Consider the following 27,046-nt stretch of genomic DNA (forward strand, 5'->3'; position numbering starts at 1 on the left):
TGAAGAAAAACTAAAATATATGAAAGTAAAGATCTACACGAAGGGATGAAAACCACAAGAAAGGTATATGCAGGGCAACTTCACAGACTTTTTTCACATTTGTTAATTACTCAAAATTGTTTAAAGAAAAAAACATTTAATGATGATGTTTTACTCGAAAGATGAATGGATAAAGAAGATGTGGTCCATGTATATAATGGAATATTACTCAGCCGTTAGAAACGACAAATACCCACCATTTGCTTCGACGTGGATGGAACTGGAGGGTATTATGCTGAGTGAAATAAGTCAATCAGAGAAGGACAAACATTATATGGTCTCATTCATTTGGGGAATATAAAAAATAGTGAAAGGGAATAAAGGGGAAAGGAGAGGAAAATGAATGGGAAATATCAGAGAGGGAGACAGAACATGAGAGACTCCTAACTCTGGGAAAGTGGAAAGGGAGGTGGGCGGGGGGTGGGGGTGACTGGGTGACAGGCACTGAGGAGGGCACTTGATGGGATGAGCACTGGGTGTTATGTTATATGTTGGCAAATTGAACTCCAATAAAAAAATAATAAATTGTAAAAAAAATTGATGTTTTACAGAATATACAGACGTAAAATATACAATACTACAAAGGATGAGGGAAGAAATACTAGATTATTATAAAGTTCTTCAATGATATGTAGAGTGATATAACATGATTGAATATAGACTGGGATAAGATGTTATTATAAATCCTGTAGGAACCACTAAGTGGAAAAAATTATACAAGGATATATATAACTTATAACTCAAAAGGTGATATAAAAATAAACACTAAAATACTTAACTAATCCAAAAGAACAAAGAAGTAAATAACAAATGGGACAAATAGACACATTTCATATTTCCCCCAAAATGTGTCTATTCAGATGCTTTGACATTTTTAACTCAGTTTTTTGACAAATGTCTTTTTGAATTTTAAGAATCCTTTATATATTGTGGATACAAGTCCTTTACCAGAGGTATGATTTGCAAATATTTTCTCCCAGTTGGTGGGCTGGCTTTTCCCTGTCTTGATGGTGTCTTTTGAAGTATAAGTTTTCAATATTGATGAAGTCCAATTTATCTATTTTTTTCTTTTGTCACTTGTGCTTGTGATGTTTTCTAAGTAGGCTCTGCTTATTAACCCAAGGACATGAAAATTGACTCTTACATGTTCTTCTAAGTTTCATACTTTTAGTTCTTACATTAGGTCTATAACTCGTTTGGCATAAGTTTTAATGCATGGTTAAGGAAAGGGTCCAACTTTGTTCTTTTGCTATGGATACACAGTTGTCCCAGCACCATTTGTTGAAAAGACTAGTCTTTCACTATTAAATTATGTAGGTGCCCTTGTCAAAATCAACAGATCATATTTCTATTTCTGGACTCTTCAATTCTATTAAACTAATCTTTATGTCTCTCATTATACCAGCATCACACTGCATTGATAACTTTAGCTCTGTAGTAAGTTTTAAAATTAGGAGAGGTCGTCACTTTTGTTCTTTTTCAAAATTGGTTTTACTATCTTAGGTACCTTGAATTTCCATATAAATTTTAGGATCAGTTTTTCATTTAAAAAAAAAGGCAGCTAGGATTTTGATAGAGCTTGCCTTGAATATATATAGATCATTTGGTAGACTATTGCCAACCTCACAATATTAAGACCTCTGATACACAAACACGCACTTTCTATTTACATAATATCTTCCAACAATTTTGGTAGGTTTTGGAAAATTTTTCTACTGGTTTTGTTAAATTTGCTCCTGTTTGATTTTTTGTTGCTATTATAAATGAACTTGTTTTCTAAATTTCACTTTTATATTGTTGTTGGTGTATAAAAATACAATTGATTTCTGTATACTGCTCTTATACCTTGCAATTAGCTGATCATTTATTAATTGTAATAGATTTTAATGGAGTTCTTAGAACTTTCTATAAAAAACCTGTTATCTACATCCAATCTGGATGCTTGTGCTTCTTTTCTCTCACCTAACTGTCTTAACTAGAACCTTGAGTATAATACTGAATAGAATTAGTGACAGCAATATTCTTGCCTTGTTCCTGATCTTGGAGAAAATCACTCACTCTTTCACCATTACATTGCTCTGTTTTTACATAGGTGCCTTTTATCATATTGAGGAAATTTCCTTTTATTCCTAGTTTAATATGAGGGTGCTGGATTTTTCAAATGATTTTTCTAATAAGGTGACCATTACCTTGATACCAAAATCTGACAAAAACACTACATTGTGCCATCAGCTTGGGCTACCATAATAAAATATCACAGAATGAGTGGCTCAACAACAGGAATTTATTTCTCATAGTTCTACAGGCAGGGAATTCCAAGATCAAGGTGCTGGCCTAGTTGGTTTTCCATTGAAGACCTCCTTCTTGGCTCATACAAAGATGCCTTCTTGCTGTGTCCTCACCTGTCCCCATGCAGAGTGAGCAAGCAAGCTCTGGTCTCTTCCTCTTCTTATAAGGACACTAATTCCATTCGGGGGGCCTCACTCCCATGACCTCTTCCAAACCTAACTGCTTTCCATAGGCCCCACCTCCAAATACTATCACTTTGGGAGTTAGGGCTTCAAAACATAAGTTTTAGGGAGACACAAATATTCGGTCCGTAACACTCCCTCAAAAAAAATGATATCCCTCATTAAAGATTTTCAAATCATTAAAAAATTTCAAAATAAAATTCACCATGATATTAAAAGGATCATGTAATGCACCATAACCAAATGGGGCTTTGAAATGCAAAGGCTAAAATCCAATCATGCAATGTATAAAATTAATAAAGTTAAAAAGAAAACCGAGTGATTCTTTCTTAGATACAGAAAAATCATATGACAAAATTTAACACTCATATATAATAAAAGCTGTCACTATATTAAAAATAAAAGGGAACTTGCTCTATCTGATATATGGCATTTATAAAGAAATTTGCAGTTAACGTCATACACAATAGTGAAATTCTGAATGCCTTCTATGTCCAGGAACAGGGTAGGAATACTTACTCTCACCACTTCTATTTAACGCTGCACTGTAAGTCCTAGTCAGTGCATTAAAAAAGAAATACAAGACAAAAAGTTTGGAAAGAAAGATGTAAAACTCTCTTTATTTGCAATTAATGCAATCATTTACAAAGAGTAACCTGAAGAAGCCACACACAGAAGTCAGAAAAATTAACGAATGAATAAGGTACCAGGATACAGATTCAACATAATCAGTTGTATTTCTACATATTAACAATGACCAACTGTAAAATTTAACTGCATTTTCAATAGTATCCAAAAATATAATTCATATCCTATTCACTTAGGATAAATGTAACAAAAGACATCAAAGACTAGCACAAATAATACTACAAAATACCGCTGAGAGAAATTGAAGAGTAAGTTAAAAAGTGAAAATATATCATGCCTAGGGTTGAAATAACTCAGTACTGTTTAAAAATTCATCTTCCCCAAATTGCTCTATTTAATTCAATGCCAATCAAAATTTCAGAAGTGTTTTGCAGAAACGTACAAACTAATTCTATAATCAATAAAGAAATGGAAAGAACTTGGAGGATCCAAACAATTTCAAAAAAGAACAGAGTGAAAGAATTTACACCACTGATATCCAGACAGTATAAAACAGTTGTGTTGGCAGTATAGACATATATAGATCAATATAACAGTCTAAGAAAAGATCCATATGTTTTATATGATTATTTGATTTTTAACAAAAGTTTTCAAGATAACTCAAAGAAGAAAAGACAGTTTTTTCAACAAATGGTCTTTGAACAACTAGAAAAGGAAAAAAATAAACCTTGATATTTACCTCACACTCTACACAAAAATTAACTCCAAATGGACCAGAGACCCAATATAAAAGCTAAAACTATAAAACTTTTAGAAGAAAACACAGGAGAAAATATTCACAACCTGGAGTTAACTAAAGATTTTTAGTCAGAGAACTAGAAACGGAAGAAGAGGAGGGAAAGGAGGAATGGAAGGGAAAGAGAAAAAAAGCATAGACCAAAAAAATATACATATTGATAAGCCAGATTAATTCAAAATTTAATTTACCTCTGCTCTTCAAAAGAAATTATCAATGAAAGAAAAGAGCAAGAACCAAGAGAAAATATATCTGATAAAGAACTCGTATCCAGATATGTTAGAAACTCTAAATGATACGAAAAACAATCCCAGTTTTTTTTTAATGGGCAAAAGATCTGAACAGACACTTCACAAAAGATAAACAAATGGCCAATAAGTAAGTAAAAAGATCAACATCATTAGTAATCAGAGAAATGAAAATTAAAACCACAATGAGATAAAACTACTCACTCAGGAGAACGTCTGAACTTAAAAGAATGAGATCAAGTGCTGGCCTGCTGGCCGGAATGCGAGGCAAGCACTGCTATACCCTACTGGGGAATACGGTGCAATCGCTTAGAAAACAGTTTGGCAGTTTTCTTACAAAGTTCAACACACACTTGAGCACATGACACTAGAATTCCACTCCTGGGTTACTTAACCAAGAAAGAATTAAAGCGTATGTACACAAATATGTGTACGTGAACATTCATGGCAGTGTCGTTCCTTACAGGCAAAACCTTGAACACCCCAAGTGTCCATGTAATACAGATCAACTGTGGCACATTTACACAATGCCCACGACTCTGCAGTGAGACAGAATTACTAAGATATACAATACCATGATAAGCCTCAAAAAGCTCATGCTGAAAAGAATGCCTAACGTGTGCTTCTATGTATGTGTCACTAATTCACAGTGACAAAAGTCAAATCAATATTTGCCCAGAAATGACAATAAAGGAGGGAGAAGTGACTGCAAAGGCACACATGGGAACTTTTTGAAGTGACAGGAATGTTCTGTACCTTACTGTAGTAGTTACAAGGTTATGTTTGTCAAAACTCATTGACCTGTACGTTGAAAATAACTACCTTTTATTCTACGTAAATTATACCCCAAATACATTTGGTTTAAAAATTTAAAAGAAGTAGCAGTTAGACATTTGGGATTAACATCATCTAGTTTTACTCCAGTTTAACCTCTATAAAGCAAGTCTCTTATTGTCTTTCCTTCATGCAATTATACGTTAAGTACCAACTATGTGCCAGGAATAATTCTGAGTGTGGTGATAAAGTAGTAAAACAAAACCGCATCCCCAGCCCTCATCAACCTTTCATTCTGACAAGGAATACTGACCATAAAAAAGTAAAAGTAATAGATAAGATAGATTGGGAAAGTGCTAACCAGAAAAATAAAACAATTGGGGGATGAGAGACATTTTAAATAAGATGGTCAAAGAAGGTCTTACTTAGGGATGTAACATTTCAGTAAAGATCCAAGGAGGATTAGGGGAAAAGCTAAGTTATCCGGGGAAGAGGAGAATTCCAGGAAGAGGGAAAAGTAAGTGCAAAGGCTCCCAAGCCAGCTAGTCAAGGAATAACGTGGTGTCAGGTGTACTGGAGAGCACTTTTTTTTTTTTAAGGTTTTTTTCCAGTTTTTATTGAGTGAAAATGTCAAACCTTGCATCAGTCATGCAAAAATAAATAAATAAATAAAATAAATAAAACACATATATTAAATTTCTAATAGCGCTAAATTCAAGTGGAAAAATATTCAGTTAACCAGGTGCCAAGGAGACTCCAGAGCACTACATAAGACAGGCAAAAGATGAGGTTGCAGATGGGTCAGTGTCATGTCGAGTCTCATTAGCTACTACAAAGACTTTAGCTTTTACACTAAGAGACTACTGAAGTTTTTAATTGATGAATGACAGGATTTAACTTATGTTTTAACCATGGTTATTTTGGCTGCTGCACTAAGACCAGACTGAAGTCCTGGGTTATGGGTTGAAGATTTTAAGAAGCTGTGAGAACAGTCAGGAGGTATTAAAATAATCCAAGTCAGTGACGATAATGACTTGAACCAGGTGATAGTGGAGGTGCTGAGAGATGGTAAGATTCAGATCCTATATATTTGGATGGTAAAGCAATATGAACTACTGACAAATGAGGTATGGATATGAAGAGAGAAGAGACAGGGAAGCTCCAAGGTTTTTGGTCTGAGTAACAGGGATGAACATGTCATTTACTAACATGGGGAAGACAAAAAATGAAACAAGTTTGAGTAAAAAAGATCAGTTGAGTTCTGAGCATCTTCTATTTAAATACCTTTAAATATCCACAAGGAGGTATCACAATTGGATATATCAAGAGTTCAGAGGAAAAAGCCTCTTATAAAGATTTTATTTTTTGCAAAGTAAATCACTGGGTATGAGGAATGTGTGTGTGTGTCTGCACACACACACGTGCACGCACACAAGACCTTCAGAAAATGGTCCATACTTGGAATTTAACACATTCAGGCCTCAGCACTAATGGATTGTTTGTATGTTTTCTGATTTACATAAATCCATACAAGTCTGCTAGGCACTTCACACCTTTATTTTTACTTTCACATCTGAAGTACAGCAATATGGATAGATAAGGTGTGTATTTAAGATAACAACATGAACAGACACATTCCTGGAACTATAGCTATTTAAAAGTGACACCAGCATCAAGATACTCATTCTTATTCTGGGAAGGCTTTAAAAAACAATCACTTGTTATGAAACTAATTGCACTGCCAAATGCTTCTTAAGATCATATGTAAAAATCATCATCTTCTCTACATTTTACTGTTTTAAATCAAGGAAAGTAATAGACTTTGTGATTAGATTTAGAAGTTTGGTTTTGATGCTTATAACCACCTAGGTTCTAAAGTGAGTAACATTCCCACACTGTATCTCAAAAAGATGCTATTTTGTGCATTACTAAGGAAATACAAAAATGACATGTAAGAATACCAAACTTCAACCAGAATTACAACAGGGGCAAAGCATGCTTAACTAATGCTTGAAAACATTTTCTAAAACATAACATTTTCAGCGTGGAATGAGCATTATTTCTTTCCAGGTGTCTATTCCTTTCCAGTTCCGTGTCATGATTATTGGCTCTTGCTAGAACACTTCTTCCCACTGACACCCTTCTCTTCCTCCAAGTCCCAGCCCAAATTCAGCCTCGACCACAAAGCTTGCCCTAAACTCAAGCAGTATTCAGTTCGTTCCACATTCCCACAGCACTACCACTTACATGTCTTGAGCACCAAGGTCATCCCCCCATGGATTACTCAGCTCTATACACTAAAGCAGAAGATCCTTGAAGAATCTTGGAAAGATCCAGAAAAATCTTAGCTACCTTTGCCTTCCCTAAAATGCTTAACATGATACCTTGCATAATGTGTTGCAGGTACTCACTGAAGGTTTGTTTAGCTTAAAATCCTACTAAGCTACAAAAATGATCAAATAAATAGAACTTAATGAGGATATATGCTTTAATTTCCTTTCATCATTTTAAATATACTCTTCTAGATCTCACTTCCCCATCTCTCCATATTGTCCCAGATAAATCCTACTGCTTCTCAATCACTTTCTAGTATGCAACATATAATCTAATCCATTTTAAATCTTCAGTGTCATATCTTATTCAAAGAGAATCCACACAACCCCACCTCAACCCCAGGCCAGCCAAGAAAAAGAACATAATTCGTTTTTCTCAATATTCTTCCCAATTCTTTCAATCTTCTCCACTTCCTCCCTCAACTTTCTAGTTCCCACAAATCAAGATAGGCAGAGGAAGAGGGAAAATGCCCTATGGGCCTACTTCCATGGGAGTTTACTGGAAGGCCATGAAGCAGAATGATCCGTTATCCTTGTGTAATTATTAATACCTTCTCTCTTTCTCAAAGGCACCCAGTTGAGACAGTACATTTCAGCTTTAAATTACAGCAAGCGTAAGGGGCTGCCCCCGCTGCCCTGCATAGCTAGCTCCTTGGCATGGAGGATGTATTCCAAGGCTGACTTCTCTACCCACAGTCCCCTCATATGGCAAGCTCTCCCTGTTAGCAACCACCAAGATAATTCTAACCTTGTTACCTCCCATGGTGTCCACTTGGTCCACAAAAAACACAAACAACAACAACAAACCCCTCATGCTTTCTTACCATACCAGACAGACAAATGTCAACTCTTTCCATTGCTACTCTCTCATTCAAAATGCCATCCCACTGGCTCCAGTTACCCAGTTACTGGAGGCCTCAACCAGTGCCATTGCCCCACTCAGATTCTGAGCTGGGGCTGGGTAGACTTTCCTTGGCAGTGTGGCCATTTCTGCCACCTTCAGATCTGGTCACTTCCTTCTCCGGGAAGGGGAAGAGAAACTTCTCGGGTTATGGTTGGCCCTCCATAAGGAGCTAGAGTAGGGCTACCCACTCGGGCATTAGTTATTTTATCAAGTCTATGTTCAGGAATGCCCCAAACTCTAGAGAACTTATGTCATGCTCCCTCAAGAACTCTGGAAGGTGCCACTGCAGTAAAAGACACATGATTCTGTAAGCTTATTAAACATCCAGACAAGATGTTAAATACCAATCTACACTTCTGGCAGACACACCCAAATTCTGGGCTGAGAACAAAAGGTCCTTTTGGGGGAAAAACGGAAATGTCACAGAACTAATTCCAACAGTTCTTCATCTGAATGACACTTTTATAATACTCTCCTCTTTTCTCATTTCTGTTATATCTGGGAAGCAGGTGCTGCACGTCTATTATTTTACTAAGTCCCACATCCCTCCTTAGAATGCAAGGATATTTGTTAACCTTTATTTTCAGCTTTGGAGCTTTAGCGATATCTATATTCTATATCTTGGGGGGGGGGGGCGGAATAGTTACATGAGTAAGATACACACATCAAATTCATTAACTATACACTTAAAAATGGGTGTATTTTAGTATATAAATTATACCTGATAAAGTTGATTTAAATCAGATCTGGTATCTTACTTCGGGACAATGCCAAGGACAGCCAGCTAATGTAAAATGTAATCTCTTAATGAATGTTGAAAATATATCGGTAATAAACATAACAAACTTACAGCCTAAATCAGATTCTAAAATCCAAATCCAAGTCCAAAGTGTGTACCCACTGTCACAGATACATGGATAAATTTGATCCTATAGAAATATCTGTAAGTATTCACAGAATGAAAGAGCAATCAGCATGTTTCTTGGGAGGTCATGACCTAAAACAGGGGTCACTTTGACTACTATAAAATATGAATGCAAATTCATGTTAAAGATCATTCTTTGCCCACTTTCCAGTATTTTCTCTGCCTACTAACAATCTTTGAGGAGCTTACTTCCCTAATTCACTAATATCTATTTCTAAATCACTTTTCCTGATCTCTCTGGCCAATTTTTCTCTTTTGAATAAAAACTCTATCTAGGAATATCATACAAGCACTTCACTCTTGAATAGCCCTCCTCAATTCCTACCCTTTATGGGATTTGTTTCCTACTTTATTCCTTGTATTTTCAAGCAATTAATTATACTGCATTTTAATATCTTGAGTTCAATAATTTCAACCATTTTTTTCCTATCTTCAATACCACATCCTTCACCAAGGTGCCAAAATATTCATATTTAAGCTGCTACCTTGGCTGTATTTTTTGTTGTTGTTGTTACTTCACACCTCCTAAAATACCAATGAATGACAAAGGCAAGGATATCTTTTTTGTATATTTTTTTATTGGAGTTCGATTTGCCAACATATAACACCCAGTGTTCATCCCATCAAGAAGGCAAAGATTGCTTATCATTTCACCCTATACCTGAAAAAACATAGTTGGATCATATCACTCCAGAGCCCTACTGCACAATTGTCTTTTACATTTAAAAATAGTGCTACTAAAGCACTGTTCCTAGCCCAGTGACGAAATGTGTCCTTTCCAAGGAGATGATGTTTGGTTATGGGCTCTGTAGGTCTACTTGCAAAGCCTGTAAACACCTCATTTTAATGGGCTTTTTTGACTCTTTTCCAGTTATTCCCATACCCCAAATTGTCTGGTAGTCGCTTTAAATTGTATCAGACTGCCTAAACCAACCCTCTTTCAAGCACTGTTCTACACATTCTACTTGAAGCTGATCCAATCTAGCTTATGATAAATACGTTACTGTGGCAGCCCATTATCGCTTGCCTTTCATATACAGATTTTGTATCATGGCATCACTTATATCTGAAAACACAGTTATACGATATTATATTAATATCAAAGGTAACCCATTGGTTGGAAGAGTTCTAGAGTCCACATACAATATTTGCAAATGTTACCACCTCACTGCATTCCACGGAGGCTTCAGCATCCTTCTACAACACCAACATGAAAGCATTTATATTAAAAGCCACTAAACCTAAAGTCCTCCCATACTATATGCTGGCCTTTCAGATTACTTATTTCATTTATCAGATGATAACCAGAGAGAAAAAGGTCTCTACAAAATATGATACAATGTGAGACAGTATCTTTACTTCTTACTCTTAGACCTTGGGTATCCCCTGTAGTTTCTTTCCTCATCAGGAAACCGGAATAATTGCACTAGATTCCAAGGTTGTGAAAATTGATGCAAAGTATTTTAGTTGAGACCTACTAAACAGGAGGCTTTCAATAAATAGCACTTAATAAACTACTCTATTCCACTGACACCCTTACCCTAGTACCCTTGGCAATCCAAAAACAGTGTTCATCTATGATCTTGTTACCTATCACATTTATGATCTCAGTCTCCCTTTACATTCCACTAATTTCCCAATGTCTAGAATACCCTTTCTCCATTCATAAAATTGACTCTCACTTGCCTTAATGAAAAGATTTAGCCAGGGGATTATGAAGTTAGGGGGCAAGGCAACAGGGCAAGGATCCACCTAAAATCACTGTTCTACTAGAATTAACACAGTAATGTATGCCTACTACATCTAACTTGGCATTTATCTTTCTTCAGTCTTTTTTGAAGTCCATGAAAGCCAGAATCACAGCCTTCCTCATGCCCTATAAATATCATAAACAGGTCCTATGAAAAACAATCAGTGGAGAAAAAGATACAACTAATGAATTATCTCAGAAATCAATTCATGAGAACTTATCACATGGGGATTGGGGGAGAATAAAACTAAACATTTTGACCACTGATAGAAAGTTAGTTTAAAAAAAAAAAAAAGAAAAAGAAAAAAGAAAGAAAAGAAAGCTAGTTTTAAACACCTGGATTTTCTTCTTCTCCTGATTATACTCAAATGAATTACTAGCTCAAAAACCATCTAAAAGATTAACACAGATTTTTTTTTTTTGCCACTACATTCTCAAATTCCAATAAACAGCACGATCCCTTCTGCGATGAACTACTTTTTATATACTTTTGTTTTCTCAATTTCAGTAAGAACAGGTGAATTAAAGGTAACTGCAACCTATCAACGATAGTTATGCATTCTTCATATATTTTTGAAACAAGTTTGATTTAGGGGAAAAAAATGCAATTTGTAAAAGTGCTCTTTTATTGCCCCCCCCCAACATTGGTTTCCAGAAGACAATGGAATTCCTGATTTGAATGGGTTAAACCCACATAATTTTTATTAAATATATCTTATTTATAAGGTAAAAAGCTGTTTGCTGCTTTATTTAAACAAACACACAAATGTCTTTCCTAAAGCGCCCCATATTTGAAAAGCCCAAATAATATCCATAGGGCAGTTTAATTATGGCACAATAAATGAATGACAAGAGCATTTTATTTCAAAATCCCTGAGCTCTAGGATCTGAACATCTATATCTCTTTCATTCCAGATTCAAGAGTTTAAGGCATTCGAATGCTACACCATACTTGTCTTTCCATTATAGACACTGCTTTCAATGAAAAAATAGCTTAAAAACCATGAAATGAAATCAATTCCACATAAAGCTATCGTAGGATTCTGATCTCTAATCTGACTTGTAAATTAGATGTGTGTAACTTCTACTACTCAGCAACCCACAGATCTTTTTCCTAGCAGGATGGCTATGTTGGTTGTATTGCACTCTGACAGTAGTGGCAGTGGCACACTGTCAAACTGAATAGTATATGCCTTGAATAAAATAGTATATGACCTGAATAGTATATGCCCTGAACAGCTTTCAAGGTAAGTCATGAGGGAATCTTTTTCTGTTTGTAGATGAGCTGCATGAACTATATAAAATATAATCTATGTTTTATATCCTGGGATGCTAGAGTTTTGTTGAATGCTAAGATAAAAAAAAATGTTGAAGATACAGTGAAAAGAAAAAAATGGGATTCAACATTGAGAATCCACCCACTTCATTTCCCAGAACTGCCTTCAAATCCTCTACAACTGGAATAAATGGATACATACCAAAAGCAGGGGCTCTAACCAAATAAGATTTTGATTTGGTTCAGAGAATACTCTGATGTCCTGGTTTTCTTGTGATGCAATGGTTCTAGAAAGTACCAGTGTATTTTCAATTCACACTAAAACATGTGAAGTGACTTTAGTTAACAGGTCTAAAGATATTAATTTTTTAATTCAACTAACTGTTCTGTAGTATTGTATTGTATAGTGTGACTTTCTACTACTATTGTATTCAAAAGCCTAACAAAAATGATGTTTTCTTAGAAAATTCTGGGTACAGCAGCTTTTTACAAACTTTTTACACATTCTTTTTTTTGAGAGGCAGGGAGGGAGGGGCAAAGGGGAGAGAGAATCTTAAGTAGGCTCCAAATCCAGCATGAGCCTAACACAGGGCTCAATCTCATGACCCTGAGATCATGACCTACGCTGAAATCCAGAGTCGGACACTTAACCAACTGAGCCACCCTGGCACCCCAGAAACATATTTTATATATGCTGCAGGAGAGCAAAATTTCAAGAATCCCCCAGAGCAAAAACTTTCTTGTGAAAATGATAGTCTTTAACCCTTTTAGGTTATTTTAGTTGAATCAGAGGTTTTTCCTTACTGTAGTTTCCTTAAAGAGAACCGAATACTAAAAAGTGGTAACTACATAAATTCCATAAACAGACACAACCTTTAAAGTTTGATTACCAAAGCAATTACTGTGTATTATAGAATGATAATACATCACACATTCCCGGAGTTAAAGATCAAAGTTACTTCAACTACCCACTCCCACAAAAAAAAAAAAAAAAAAAAAAAAAAAAAATCCTTTTTTATTTAATCATGAAGTCCTTGGAATCATAGGGCTTGATGCCATTTTGGTGTCACACTCTGCCAGTCATCCAAAGAATATGCCATCCTTCTCTTTCAACTTCTTTGTCTACTAGTGCATCACTGGACCCAGCAGGCAGCTCACTCAGACCATTTCAGTAACGGATTTTGGCTCTGTGCATAACAGATGAAAATCTTTACGAAGTATCCACTTTGTCTTACAGCTGAGAGATTTGAACCTGCTGCAGATGTCACATCTAAATTCTTGAACGGATTTTTATCATCAGTGTCACCTATAAAACAAGACAATGTCACCAATAGCAGTGTCCTAGAGAATCTCTATTTCAGTAATGCTAAGCTTTCAGCATTATGACTGACAGTGATTTATTTGACTACAACAGGGTCAGCAAACTCGAGCCCATGGGCCAAAATTCAGCCACCTGTCTATTTTTGTTCAGCCATAAACTAAGAAGATTTTGTATTTTTACATGGTTGAAAAAGTTTCTTTAAAAAAATTAATATTTTGTGCCGTGAAATTATATGAAATTCACATTTCAGTTTCCATAAATAAGATTTTACTGGAACGGTAGCTATTCACTCATTTATGTATTTCTCTATGACTGCTTTCATGCTACGATGGTAGGCTTAAATAGGTGCAACACTGACTGTATGATCCATAAAGAAGAATACCTTTACTCTCTGGTGCTTTCAAAAAAAAAAAAAAAAAAAAAAGCTTGCCAACCCGACCTAGAGGATATCGAGTAGGTAGGTTAATAGGACACCTAGTGTCTAGTGTCTGTCGCATTAAGAACCTGAGGTGCAATGACCCAGTTGGTCCCTTATGTTAACTTCATCCATTTGTTTAACAAATACTTCTGGGGAAGCCTGCCACTCCAGTGTAGACAAGTTATAGTTACTCTGCTTTCCACTTTGGCTCAGCCTTGCCTCAATCCATGGAGTCAATATTCTCCTTGGGCAGGAAGAAGACAAGAAGCTCGGCTTCAAATCAAATACCTCTCCAATGTTGGCCTCTTCTAGGTCCCTGGATTTCTGCTTTATGTCTACCATTCTCTGTTAACAGGTTTCCTGCACTAATCTGAGTCTTAAAATACTCTATTTCCCACTAGAGACCCTTGGGTAGTAAGCAGAGTCACAGCAGTCATTGACCGATCTGTGCTGGCTGATAAGCTAGTTCCAACCGTGCTGTGACAACCACCTTGTATTATAAACATGAATTTGTTCAGGGCCCTGTGGACAGTCTGTATATTCCAACATTCTCCTGGCCTCCACTACCAGTTTTGATCATGAATGCTCCTGGAGTTCACAGATTTCCTTTTACATTCAAACCTCTGGCCTACACATCCATTCCCCACTGGCCCATCATTCTGTTTCTTGAGCTCAGTTCACACAATAACCAAATAAGAGCACAAGACATTTTATAAGACATGGATTTCCCAGCCTAGAACCATCCATGTTAAGGCATCTCATGTTTTAGCAACTGCTCCAAAAAGGAATTTATCTGCCCCAGCAGCATTCAGAACCCCCTTCTCCTTTCTCCCTTCATCACTGCTAGTTAGCCCAAAGTTTCTGTATCTGCTTCATCTGAGAGTGCTACCCATCACCCTTTACCCACTTGGAGTACTCAAAATACCTGTGTCTCTTGAGCAGTGCCTCGGAATTACTGTCTTGCTTCTATCAAAGCTTTAACAATTCCATTTCTAGTGTAAGAGAAAAAGGAGGGTTTTCTTGCCACTGTCTGACAACAATGGGGAAACGTACTTGGTTAGACTTTCAGCAGTGAGAATATAATCCCCCATGTGAATAGTCCACTATGAGGCTATGCCCACACTATAGAACCCATCTGTAATTCATATTATATTGTTGCAAACAATTAATTCACAAACATATCCGTAAGTTGTAGACTGTACTAAAAAATAGCCATGAAATGTCAGGAAGACTTTATAGCAGGACAGATGAGCCTCATGTAAAGACTTCAGAGAAAATGTTCATTTTCAGCAAAGTGAATTTCACTACAACCCTGACATAGACAGCCATGGTGAACAACTCTGAAAACTGCATCAACAGCTCTAACACAAACAAATGAGTAGTATCAGAAACGAATAGGCTGACTGAAATGACCATTAACTGTATCTCAATTCTGAGTAGCAACCATATAGGTAGCATGAACCTTAAAAATGAAAATCTTCAACAACACATACAGGAACCCTATGTCCACCTAGGGAATGACATAGAAATGCAGCAAACATACCCTTACCACCAAGAAAAGAAAACAGAGGCATGTAGACTATATTCCAAAGGAATACTCAAAAGATTAAAATTTTAGAACTTTATTCATTTGATGAATCTAGCCTCCTTCCCTTAAGGGAATAGTTCACACTTTTTAGTATCAGGACTCCGTTTTGTTCCCAAAAATTGAGAACTCTCAGGGTGCCTGGGTGGCTCAGCATTTGAGAACCTGCTTTGGCTCAAATCATGATCCTGCATCCGGCCCCCCCACATGGAGCCTGCTTCTCCCTCTGCCCCTGTCTCTGCCTCTCTCTGTGTCTCTCATGAATAAATAAATAAAATCTTTAAAAAAAAAAAAAAAAGAACTCTAGAGTTCTTATGAGTTATAATTATCAATATTTTCCATATTAAAAATTAAATGAGTTTATACATTGTTTTAAAATTTTAATGGCGTGTTTAATATGACAAATAACATATTTTATGAAAAAGTACTTTCCTAAAAAAATAGGTAAGTTTCTTTCATGTCTAATTTAATAGAAGACAGATGAATTCTTATATCTGCTTCTATATTCAATCTCAATCTGTTGTGATACATTTTGACTGTAATAGAAAAAAGAAGTATATGTTAATATTAATTGCCTTTACAGATAGTTGTGAACATTCTCCTTTGATACTACACCAAAACTTGGCAAGTAGAGGAGTTTAACAGTTATCTATCATATGCAACCTATTATCACATAAACTCTTTGTATTGTTACTTGCGTTTTTTATAAGGGTACCCACAATTTTGTAACATTGGTCACTTTGAAAATATCGGTTTCTTACATTACGTTTATATTCCAAATCTTGACATAATTAATTAATTAATACCATAGCAAAAACTCACATTTATTAATATCACCACCTATCTCATCGGAAAAATCTTTTAAGTACTGGGAAGCTGTCAAGGGCACAGCAGGTAATAGAAATTTTCCAAAATTTTAATTTTCACTTGAAAGCTCAAATTTTATCATTGGCAACAAATATTATCAGTTGTTTTCCCCAAAGTGACAGGCTCACTTTGTTCATTTTCAAGAAAATGACTGCCAAATATCTAAGTCTAAATGATCATAGTTTGGTGATCATTATTATATGTAAAAATGATGTTCCATGCAAAATATGACTAATTCAGCTTACAACTCAAAAAATCACATAAGAGTTTTCCTTGTGTCAACCAATGTACTCCGGACATACAGCAGAAATGTTTTTTTGGATATTTACCCCATCACAAAGAATAGTCAAAGTGTACTCAAGGATCAAGATTTAATAAAATCATTTTTACTGCTTCATCAAGGACATTCCTCAGTGAAACTGGCTTTTCTGGTTTTTTTTTTTTTTTTTTACTGGAGGAGCATGGTAGTAAAGAATAAAATGAGTATTAGCATAGTCTCGTGCCAGTGCCATTTAATACAAACTAAGATGCCAACAGTTTTATCCACCACTGCTTTAGTATCAGCAAGGCAAACATCAAAGCAGTGGAAACAGCAAAAAGTCATTACTGCTATGAAAATAATTTTAACCTCACAATCCCCTTCAAGGCTCTTGTGACTCACATGGGTCTGCACATCACAATTTGAGAACTATGGTCTTAAGGAAACACTGAAAGCTATAAATGATAAGCTGCCATCCCTAGATCCATAATAAATATCCCCCAACATATTATATGTAAAAAAAGAATTATATTAAATATCTATACAAATTTTTTTCATTTTAACTCAAAATTGGCCCAATGCCTTCTGAAACTGCCTTAATAATGTAATAAAAATTAACAAATAATGAGCACTTGCATGTATTAACTCATTAAATCCTCATAATAACTTTACTAGTTCTCTGATAATATTCATGCTACCAAGGAGGACATCTGAGGGACAGAAGGGGAAAGTCACTTGTCTGAGGTCACAATAACAACCATCAGCATTTATGGATTCAGGTATTACTATCCTGCATACCTCATCTCTTAAGTGTTTACAACAACCTACTATCCTTTCTCACCCTTTATTATTCTTGACACTTTACCCATTTCACAGAAGAAAACTGAGTCAAGAAGGCAAAATTCCCTGCCCAACGTTATCCCAGTGCTCGATCATCCAAGTCTGTCTTAATCCAACAAGTATGCCACATATTCTCCTCTCTATGGCACATATCAGTATACCCTGAATACATAAATAGATCGATGGTTACAAGTCTTCCACAGCTTTAAACTCAACTAAATAAATAAATAAAGTAAAATAAAAAATAAACTCAATTGAGCAAGACCTCTGTTTGTAAAAATGTTTACTAATTTGATTATTTCTGTCTTCAAATAGGACAAAATCTACTTTCTTTTAAAATAGTCCATGATCTAGGTAGATAGTTCACTGATTTATTAAACACTTATCTGCATACAACAACAAATCAATCCAGCTAAGATTACTCTAAGAAAACTGAAACCCAGAAAAGTAACTAACTTCCCCCAAAGGCATGCTGTTCATAAATGGTACCGGGTCAAAATCAGTTTGGACCGACCCTGAAGCCTAAACTCTTCAATCACACTGCCTGCATGTATTTAAGAAGGTCTCAGGCAATGACCTAGGAATTGTTCACAAGGTCTGGTTACAGAGCTTGCTGATATCATATCCAATTTACCCAAGGCAATCAAGATATGAATCATCTTGTATTTCAAAGACCAAGAGACAAAAAGAAAGCTGATATATGCTGAAAATAAAGAGACATGTTATCAGGTGCTTTACGTAAAACATCGACAGGTAATGCTGAAAAAAAGAAGTTCAAATCCACTTTAAGTAAGGATCAGCACACATCTCTGTAGCTGAGATAACCCTAACTCTGTTTAAAAACAAAACAAAAAGTGCCTGGAGGAAAACATCATTACAGCTACACAGACTATCTACTCTTTACACAACAGCTTTCAGATGCCAGGAGCCAAGGAACGCTGCAAATATAGTAAATGACAGAAGAAATAAGTTTCCTAAAGCTTTCCTAAACTCTTATCAATCAGCAAAATTTTCATTTCAAGTAAGAATTCATAAAAGCCAAGGGTTATGCCCCAGTGCTTATTGCTATTTTAAGGTCCTACATCATAAGATACTGCTTAATATCAAACCCTAAGGGGGACTGGGAAGGAAACCAGCTCAATTCATCTTAAACTTGATGTAACTCAAATTTTAGGAAGTATAAACATCTTGTGATTGGACAGAGGAGTGTGGCTTCCATTTCCAACAAATTATATTCTCGGGGTGGCTTAGTGATTGAGCGTCTGTCTTTGGCTCAGGTCATGATCCCCGGGTCCCGGGATTGAGTCCCGCATCGGGCTCCCTGAATGGACCCTGCTTCTCCCTCTGCCTGTGTCTCTGTCTCTCTCTGTGTCGCTCATGAATAAACAAAATCTTTACAAAAAAAAAAAAAAAATTACGTTCTCAAGGAATCCACATACACATCTGACATTTGACAGGAAGGTGACAAAATGGAAGGCTGTGGTATACCACCTAAAAGGGCAGAGCAGCACAGGCGAGAGATGAGCACTTATACTTGTCACAAAATATCACATTCTGGATTCCCTTTGTGGCAAAGGAAAAAAAAAAAAAAAAAAAAACTACGAAGCATATTTTACCTCTGCCCATCACAAAAAACGAATCACAATCTAGTAATGTAAAAGCAGCTGAGAGATATATAGAAAAAAAAAAAATCAAGATTGAGGTCATGTCTCTTGACATGCATCATTTACACTTAGGATTCCCCCATTTATCTGAATTAATTTCATGTACCTCATTTCATTCAGATAATTGAAGTTTTCCTTTAAGAGTTGTAAAATGTTACCTCAACATAATTAGTAAACTGTCCACTTAAAAATACCACCACAAAAAAATGTCATTCCCTCCTCTCTACACAGACATATACTCCACTATCATTAAAAGTATGAGATTCAGGCCTACACAGGAAATGTAGTTCATAAGTCCTCTTCAAAAAATTAGCACAAGAAATTCTACGAGAAAAGTTATGGTCATTACCTTTTTAATACAGAGTGTTAGCGTTACTTGTTAAAAGCATGGTTAATTTGGGTATTCAATACATGACTGACTACTGTTCTGAAACCAAATTAAAGGTTTAGACTACTAAAGAGTTTGATGACTTGCCTCAAAACAATAACTAGGATTGTATGGACAACAAAATCAAAAGGTCCCTCTTTTTTATGAGCAGGCACTTAAGGGCCTTTTAATGAGAATTTACTCTTTAGTAATATAATTACTAATGAATAAAAAGAGGGCCATTAAACTCACTTCTTTATAGTGCCATAAAACTTCAATATGTAAGAAATAGTATATATACATGTTAATCAAACTCAAGAAAAATTGAAATGTGCAATACCTAAAAATACATGGTGAAAATTATATACCTTTTCTTCTTAAATAAATGCCCTGCCAAAAGACTGATGAAGCTATTTTTTACATGGATTTGCTTATAACTTAAATATACAGACTATATGTAGTACTAATGATGGTGATGAAATATCTAAATTTTTATGTGAATTCAAAATTTCCCATATTGATAACAGACTTACTGTTAGGATGAATTTTATATTAGTTAATATTTATTTACCACCTGCTATGTGCCAGGCACTGTACTGAGTGCCGAGGACACCACCAGGAACAGCACAGATTCGGTCTCAACACTCGGGGTACACATGGTCTAGAAGGAAAGACAAATAATGAACATATGTGCTATGGGAAAGTACAACAGCTACTTGGTCAAATGAAAGCTCAAAACTGAGAGAAGACATAGGTAGAAAAGGCAAACACTTAAAAAAAATAGCTGCCACTGAAAATGGTGGATAAAAATCACCCAATACATGACTCAGCTAAGAAGGCAAGGAATCCTACAGCTATGGACTCTGGAAAGGGATCTAAGTAATGACCAGGGTGTCGTAGAGCCTGATGTGAATGAAGAGCTGACCCTCAGAATGGGCTCCAATCATAAGAGCCAAAGAGACCAACTTTCGGGTAGACTATTCTCAGTACCTAAGGGGTCAATCTGGTTAAGTGCAGGTCCTGGAGGCAGTATCACAGTATCTTGCAAGCTTGCCCCAGTTGAAACGGAGTCCCAACCATCCACCTGTGACAAAAACAGGTCCCAACTCCCTGAGGGGAAGAGGGGATGGCAGGAAGAGTCAGATGACCAAGGGTTCTTAAGCATGCTTAAGATAAGGTTTCAGGTCCACAAGGGATCTGGGATACAAAAAGAAACACCACAAGAAAATATATCAACTTATGGACTATTTAACACTAAAAGAAAGGCTGTGGAAGTGCTTGTTACTTTTATAAATAAATACTCAAAAAACAAAATAAATGTCTAAATGATTTAAGTATGATGACCTTAATGTGTGAGGGGAAAGGATTAGATATTCTTACTAATTCATACTGAATTTACATCCTAATTCCATTCAAACCTGTATCGAAATATTCTAGATGCCTCACACACCTCACTTAAAAATGTTTATGCTATGTATTTCAAAACTCTGGGTGAGTAAATTTGTCTTCAAAAATGAGAATCTCCTAGTCAAACTGCATATATATGCCAATGATACAGTGAGATACCATACTTCTGTGAGCAATTAATGTTCAGGGCACCAGAATTAATTCCTGATCCCACCTCCAGAAGTAGATGGGGGGGTGTTCATGTATTTTCAGTCTTAAAAATCAATTCAAAAACTGGGTCAAGAGAATAGGACTGGCAGTAGGTAGGACATATAGGCTGGGACTGGCTAAAGAACCAGAAATGATACATGTGAAATGATGTGCTTCCTATAAATACCACCCTACTGTACCGTTCAATTGTTTTCAGTAATAGGTAAGATTCACAGAAAAAAATGCATGTTGTCCAAAGGTATTATCCCTGTGAAGGCTATTATTTATATGATCCTACATATTCAAATAGGAATCACTCTAAGGAATCGGCCCTACATTTGCTCAAACATTCTCTTCCAAAGCTACTCAAAGGGTGCAGTGGTGGTACTTTCCAAAAAGAAATGCTTAAAAATTTTCCTCAGTTAATTCCCTTAAAATAAACAAAAAAGAGGAGATAAGCCTAAGAGAAAAATATACAGAGGGTTTTGGGTTGTTTTGTTTTACCCTATCACCAGAATGCCCTATCAAATACAGCATAAAACTGTCTAAAATATCATTTCAAGACAGCTTGCCAAGGTAGTCTGGACCCCAAAAGTCATGATCCTTACAAAGGTCTATATGCTGAAAAATGTAGCTTTATAAAAGTGAAACCAAAACTTCAAAATGTGGCCTACAGTAACAATTAGAGGGTCACTCAATTGATGGTTGTCAAACTTTACTCCAGTGGAAAGTTTCACTGGAAAATTCGTATTACTTTAGCTCTAATGAGATGTTCTATCAAAAAATTTAAATAACGGTCCTTTACCCAATTTTACAAGAGAGTAATACACGTTAAAGAGTAAAATTCTCCATGTTCGGTTCATTCCCCCAATTTTTCTAAAATATTTGTTACCTGCTACCTCTTTCAATATTGGAATTAGGCCTAATGGAGTATCTGATTCAACACACAAAAGAAATGAATTTATTTCACATTTATACAATCATGGTTCGTGACCTCCAGGCACACGGCTACCTTATGTTTGATCAAGCCCAACAGGACCACAAGCATTTAGGGAGCATCTGCTACACCTGACACGAGGCATACACAGAGTAAGACATGGTTTTTCATGAAGCCCCCACTAGGCAAAGTGCACAGAAGCCAAGAAGTATTTACTAATGCTGAAATACGGTGGCATGTGAGATGCAAAGAATTCACCCAGCAAGAACTTCACCCCAGCAAGAACTTCAGGACTTCTGCATTTGAGACTGAGAAAAGTGAAGCTAGCTGGGGATACTGGAATTCAGTTACTGCAAGTGTACGGCACCTTTCCTCCCCCCTAAAGTCGAGGTTATAAACACCACAGTCTTATATGTAAAGACTTTTGAAATGCCAATCTCCTGGAACTGAAACAGACTATCTGAACCAAGAATATGAAGTACAAAATACTCTTAAAGTGCAAACAATCACTGCTTTCAAACAAACTGAAAAGTACTGTTTTCAGCTGATAGAATGTAACATGTCCTAACTATAAATAATCTGTATCATTTGTATCTAATCTGTCCAAGTCACAAACTAAGGCACATACTCAAAACAGGAAAAAGAAAAAGGGAAATTTAGTCACTGCTAGGCTTTTTTAAAAAGTAACATAATCAAAACAAATTTGGGTACAAGAATATTCGTTGGGGAGGTCTGAATTACAGGGTTAAGCATTCAGTTTCTCAAGTCAACTAGTTCTATTCAACTTCTGTTAAATATCTTCAAGGAACTTTCTTTGGTTTAGTTTTCTCCCTGTAAAATAAGGGGGTCGGATTAAACTGTAAGAGTCCCCTACCAAAAAAAAAAAAAAAAGACATTTCTGTGATTGTGTGGTATATAAGACTGAAATGCCAACAGGCAAAACAAGAGCAAAAAAGCCATGTTAACGACCCAAGTTAATAGTGCTAAAAATTCAGTTTCCTATTTTAGATCTCTGCATTGTGGTTCAGCTTTTTACCTGTTCAGCTTTACCAGTTCGTCAAAGAAAAGCTGCAGGACTCAAAAGGTCCTCCTCCTCCTCCAACCCTCAACGCTAGAGCTGCCTCATTCAATACCAGCCTTTAAGGAAAAATGTGTAAGAAAGTGAGAGCTGAGAGGAATCCGCTCTCCGACCTGGAATGGATGCACGGGTCGAAATGCAGCAACACCGCACAGCACCGTACGTTGGCGGCTTTCCTGCACGAAACTACTGCCAAGCTGCAGCCTAAGGTCAAACAGGTGGAGAGGATGAGGGGGGATGGCTCTGCTGCATCCTTCGGGTCTTTGCAGCAGCTCCTTCTTTACCTGACCGCTGCGCTGGGCTTTAACATCGACTCCGGGGGCGGGCGGGGAGGGGGGGAGGAGGCACCAAGCCACCAAGGTGAGGGCCGCGGCAGCGCTCGGGGGCTGCAAGAGCTGCAACCCGCCCCTGCCGGAAAGTCACCGTCAACCCAACGCTTTCCATGCCAAACGGGGCTACAGGTGCAGAAAAAAAAAAAAAGTGTGAAGCCTCCTCCTTGAACCTCCCATCACGCTGCCTGCGGGCGCTACCTTACGAATTATCTCAGAGATCATCTGATGCAGTACAGTTCTCAGAAGGAGGCTCTAAAAGTTGCATTTGCGAGAGAGAGAGAGAGAGAAGGAAAAAAAACATTGAAAAAGAAAAGCCTCCCTCGGGCCTACAAGTTAAAAGTGCGGAGAAGTGCGACTTCGCTGCAGGGGCAAGGCTGCACGGACAGGACCTAAGGGGACCTCCCGCCGGCGCAGCCCGGGGCCCGACCCGGGGCAGGACCCGCCCGATCCTCGCTGGGGGAACGGGAGCCAGGGCGGCCTGGGTCCCAGGCCTCGGAGGGGCGGAGGGCGCAGGCGCGGGGGGGCCGCGGGGGGAGGGCGCAGGCGCGGGGGGGCGGAGGCGCGGGGGGGCGGGGGAGCGAGGGCGCAGGCGCGGGGGGGTCGAGGGCGCAGGCGCGGGGGGGGGTAGGGAGAGCGCAGGCGCGGGGGGGGGGGGGGAAACACCCGGCCGGGCCTGCCCGCGCCGCCCCCGGGAAGCCGGCCTCCCTCCTCCCCGCCGAGCCCGGGCCGCACCAGGAGGCGGCGGCGCGCCGGGCCGCTGCAGGCGGGTAGAACTCAAAAAATCAAAAAATTAAAAAAAAAAAAAAATCAAATCCGAAAACGGGCGGCGTGCGGGCCCGCGAGGCGGCGGCCGGGGCGCCCCGCTCGGGACACGAGGCGGCGGCGGCGCGGGGAGCGCAGCGCGTGCGCCCGGGAGACGCGCCGCCCGCGCGCCCGGCCCCGCCCCCCGCCCCCCGCTCCCCGCTCCCGCCGCCGCCGCCGCCGCCGCCCCCTGGGAACTCCGCGCCGCGCGGCCCCGCGAGGCGGGCGTCGGGAAGGGAAGGGGAGGGGCCGCGCTCCCCGCCTCCCCGCCGGCCCGCGCGGCTCCCAGCCCGGAGCCTACTCACCTCCTCCTCCTCCTCCTCCTCCTCGGCTCTCCCTCCTGGCCACCGGCGCGGCCCAGCCGGCGACGCGCTGACGCCGCGCCCCTCCCCCGCGGCCGCCGCCGCCGCCGCCCCTCCCGGCCTGCGGCCGCTGCGGCCTCCGGGCGCGTCAGGCGCAGGCCCCGCCCACGCCCCGCCCACGCGCCGAGGCCACGCCCCCCGCTCGCGCCGCCCGCCAGGGCGCGGGGTCTCTAACCCGCCGCCCCGCAGCCCGGCGGCCCGCAGCCCCGGCCACCTGCCGCTGCCCCCGCCTCGCTCCCGCGGCCCGTCCCCGCGCGCCCTTCCCCCCGCTCAGCAGCTGCCCTGCGAGCCTCCCGAGCCTGTGCGTCCTCGTGCCTAACCCTCCGGGCTTGTGGGCTCGCGCTGGGCGCCTTGCCGTCTCCTCCGCGAGGTCGCCGCCGCCCCCCAGAGCGGCCTGGGCCTCGGCCTGCAGGCGTCCTGCCGCTTCCCCGCCGCGGCCCCGGCCCCGGCCCGGGCCCCGGCCCCCGAGGCCTGCCGCAGCCGCCCGGCCCCCCCGCGGCCACCTGTACCTGGCCTGCAGCTCGCACCTCTGCTGCCACGTCGGCTTCGCCCACGCGTCCTCCTTTCCCTGCGGGAGGCTCAGGCTCTCCTTCACCTACGTGGTGTCCGTCCTTTCGGCTCGGACTCCTCCACACACTTAAGATGCATGTTGGGTATTGAGGAACTGCTCGTCCACACTGACATGAAGTCGCGTTGAGGAACTAAAAAGCACAAAGAGAGAGCGGTGGTGACCATCCTCGAGTCGCACGGTGGTCTCTACTTTTCTCTTTATGACAGTGTATTAATTAACACTCTAAACTTTAAAGGAATGACGTTTTCTGTTTGGGCTTACAATTCACAAGTTCTGGATGTTTGTTTGTTTTTTCCCCTGCAACCTAACCTCACTCCCTGGATGAAATACCTGGTTAGATTGATAGAATCCATAGTAGAAAAAGCACCAGGACCTTTTAGGTCTCTTGTTTTCTTATCTGTAAAATGAGGAATTTGTCCCTTCCGCATTTAAATCTCTGTGATTTCGAACTGAAAGATTTTCCATTTGGAAGGAGCTTGTGGGCTAAATGAGTCAGGAGAAGGCAACTAATGCACATGTAACTGGAAGTCTGGTAACTTCGTTTTAAAACGAAGTTTTAAACTTCGTTAAACTGCAACTTGGGAGAGTTAGGGTGTGATGTGGAAGTGAGTTCAGAAATGAAGGGAACTGATTAGGTCTTCGGAGTTGTATCCACAAGTTGTTTTAAATTGTGTGAATAAACGTTACTATCCTTAAATTGAAGAGTCAAAACGATCTCCCACTCTAAACAAAATCCAGGCTCTACGTGGACCTTCAAAGTTTAAAACCATTGTTGAATTGAACAACTGCATTACGTGCATCTGAAAGCCTAATAAACCATCTGTCCGTCTTCCTTAGTACAAATTGGGGGAAAAAAAGAAAAGTGTAAATGCCAAAAGCTAGAAGCTGGATTGGTAACTACATAGGAAACAGACAAATCCTATCACACAGAACAAGTGTATGAAAAACTCTAAAGACTGTGGCCTCCATTTCACTGCTTTAGAAATAGAGTCACATAATTTTATAATTAAATTATCTAGTCCTTGATATCACCTGGAGTCTAATCTTTTCCTTTTCCAGATGAAGAACTGAAGCCCAAAGAGGGTAAATTCCTTGCCTGATATTACCTAGATTAATTGGAACTAGAGCCAATATTCAGGCTCAGATTTCCTGTGTCACAGACCTGCCAGCCTCTGGCTTACAGTTTCCCATTATGTAAAGTTACTCGACATCAGAAGTCTTTGCCTTTGCAGTTTTGTGTACATGGTCTGAGGGTTACATGAAACTGAACTCAGCATTAACTAGGGAGGTATTGCTCTCAGAGGCCATTTTTGTGCCACTGGTTTCAAGGATTCCTATTTCACAAGCTCCATCCCACCTGGTCAGTGTTCATCTTTATAATCCAGGCAATTCTGGCCAGGCCTGTGAGGCCATGCCCCAACTAAACACATTCATCCTAGGAGGTGCCAGCAGCTGTGCATGAGTGTAAATATAAAAAAGTCCCCACTGTCAGGAAAATTATGATATTACTGGGGAGGTAAAATATGAAACAGATAAACAATTCACCATTAACAGGCAAGTATTCAATCACAAAGTCCAAATCTTAAAATTATTGATATAAATTAAGGGAAGATTTCTTAAAAGGACAAAAAAAAAAAAAAAAAGAAAGAAAAGAAAAGAAATGTAGAATTTGGATTGTAAAGGAAATTGCTGGAACAAAGGTCCAGGGAAGAAAACAAGCAAGCTAAGAGTGGGGAAGAGTTAGGAGATCAGATGAACTAGAACGGGAAGTTCATTTTAGAAACAATAGAAAATCAAGCCAAAATGGTAAGGTGGAACCAATCATGGAGGACCTGAATTTAAGCCTAAGAAATTTAATTGAGCTAATACGAGATCATTCTGGGTGGATTTGGCAGGGGAGAGGGTTGAAGACAAGAGACAACAACTTCTGAAGTTGCAAGTGGG

At 39.0% G+C, this 27,046-nt stretch overlaps 1 protein-coding gene across 39 annotated transcripts in view; it reads right to left on the minus strand.

Annotated features, from left to right (window-relative positions):
* Positions 1 to 25,606, minus strand: part of GTDC1 (glycosyltransferase like domain containing 1) — a 428,467-nt gene extending 402,861 nt beyond the window's left edge. For 16 of the 39 annotated variants that reach the window (XR_012001508.1, XR_012001511.1, XM_072757678.1 and 13 more), the window contains exon 1: positions 20,000 to 20,088. The gene's annotated coding sequence lies outside the window, so the exon portion shown is untranslated. Of the gene's footprint in view, positions 1 to 4,346; positions 4,429 to 19,996; positions 20,090 to 23,149; positions 23,600 to 24,474; positions 24,563 to 25,040; positions 25,233 to 25,432 lie in introns of those variants that run through there. The other 23 variants (XR_012001513.1, XM_072757660.1, XM_072757651.1 and 20 more) reach the window with 19 other exon arrangements.
* Between the last annotated feature and the right edge of the window lie 1,440 nt (positions 25,607 to 27,046).

This window comes from Vulpes vulpes, chromosome 5 (genome assembly GCF_048418805.1).
Source record: "Vulpes vulpes isolate BD-2025 chromosome 5, VulVul3, whole genome shotgun sequence".
NCBI classification, from domain to species: domain Eukaryota; kingdom Metazoa; phylum Chordata; class Mammalia; order Carnivora; family Canidae; genus Vulpes; species Vulpes vulpes.